The sequence below is a fragment of the Clytia hemisphaerica genome, unplaced genomic scaffold (genome assembly GCF_902728285.1).
Source record: "Clytia hemisphaerica strain Z4C2 unplaced genomic scaffold, Clytia hemisphaerica genome assembly, whole genome shotgun sequence".
Lineage (NCBI taxonomy): Eukaryota > Metazoa > Cnidaria > Hydrozoa > Leptothecata > Clytiidae > Clytia > Clytia hemisphaerica.
In genome coordinates, this window is record NW_027103414.1 from 1,044,591 (window position 1) to 1,046,417 (window position 1,827).

Genomic DNA, 1,827 nt, shown 5'->3' on the forward strand with positions numbered 1-1,827 from the left:
GGTCTCCCTAGAGAATGAAAGTGAAAACCCATGTTTCCTAGCCAACCCAGGGCAGCAAAACAGAAATTAATAAAAAACAGTCTTACAAAGATCTAAAACTATTTAAAACATCCAAAGATTACACCAAAGTCCATAAAAAAGTTTGCATGCATAATCATGACCAACCTTGTTTTCTTGGAAAATGAACTTGCCTCTGTTTTCTTCTTTTTTATGTTTTCATGTAACAGAAAGCCCTATCTTCACTAGCAACTGGAGGACTATCCTATTTATGCTTTAGAATTGCTCAACGCCGTGTAGATTGGCCCTTACGGATTTAGCGAAGTGAGCGCAAGCAAGCGGACTGCATTCTCTTAAAGAGAATGCAAATCGCTCTAGGGAGACCAGGCTGTAAACCAGAACATAAAATATCAAAAACTAGACTGTGAAATAGTTTACGGCCTGGATATCCAGGCTACTCCCTCATGGATGCTTGCAAGTATAATTTTAATCGGGGTTTCCTTTTAATTTTTACAGAACGTAAAGATGGGTGTGTAGATAACGCTAACCAAAAGCAGACAGTGTCGATTGATGCAGAAAAACCAGGTAAGTTATTTTAAAAAAGCGCCAGTAATCCTTGTTGGTCCTTTGCCAGCCCGTAATTTGCCTCCCAGATATATAGTATGGCAGTAATTTTGGTATGAATGCTTTTGGACAACCCCGAGCCAATTGTAAAAGTCTTTCGTAGATTTCCTTTATAGTATTTTTTTACTTCTTTTCATTTTTCAGGGTCTTCTGGCATTGACGTTAACGTTGCCGTTAGGGTTCACCCTATCCATTGCGATATGCTTTTTGGTAAGAAAACATGAAATTTACATGGAATTTTGAAAGATTAAAGTAAATAAAATGGTCTATTTCGTGTTTTTTCTTCAATTTAGAATCCAAAATACTTTTTTCCTCGTGATATCTTACATTTCTGATAAGATTATGTTATTATGTCTATTGTGCAACTGTTCCTTATTCAATTTACTTCATTGTAGAGACACCAATTTATCTGGAAACATTCAAAAAAGTTGACATGAAACTGAAACAAGTCTCTGTTAATGACTTTGGCAATCATTGGTATGACATCAAAAAATTTCTCATCAAAATCAAGTCCGGTTTGCTGCCAAGCTACCGACACGATGTCTTCCATAATTTGAATAGCTACACTTTCTTCTGCGATGCAACAAAGAAAATCAAGAAAACTGACCTCTCATGGAGTAGAATGTGTAAGATAATTTCTAGCAATAATGGTTTTCTTTATTGTGGGAATTACTAAAATTCAAAATTATATGTAAGTTACGTGATAGCTAGAAATATATTATTCTTTCCTCTTTACTTTATAGATTCTTTGTCATATTCTGTGGAAAGCCATACATCAATAGACAATATAAAGGACATCACATATCGTGGCGACGTCTTAATGCCCGCCGCATTCAAGTTATTTGTCGTGATGCACTGCATGTTAAGCACAGATGAAGTGCAATATTTTATTGAGAACTATGGTAAGCTTGTCTACTCTGTCACTGCTTTTTATATTAAAATGCTGTTAAAAAGTAACAAAATATCATTGTTCCTAAGATTGTAAAGCAGAAATTCTATTTCAAATCAAGAAACAGTACCGTGTGGTCGTCTTCCAGATATTACTTTATAGAGGACCTTGCATCATGATTGGGGAACCTTTACCAAATCCTTTTCTTTTTACGCGTCTTACAAAGATAGTATAAATACGGGACACTTTAGAAGGACTTCTTCGTAAGGATGTAAATCACATGCGAAAAGTAATTATTGAAATAAAAAATAAAACCT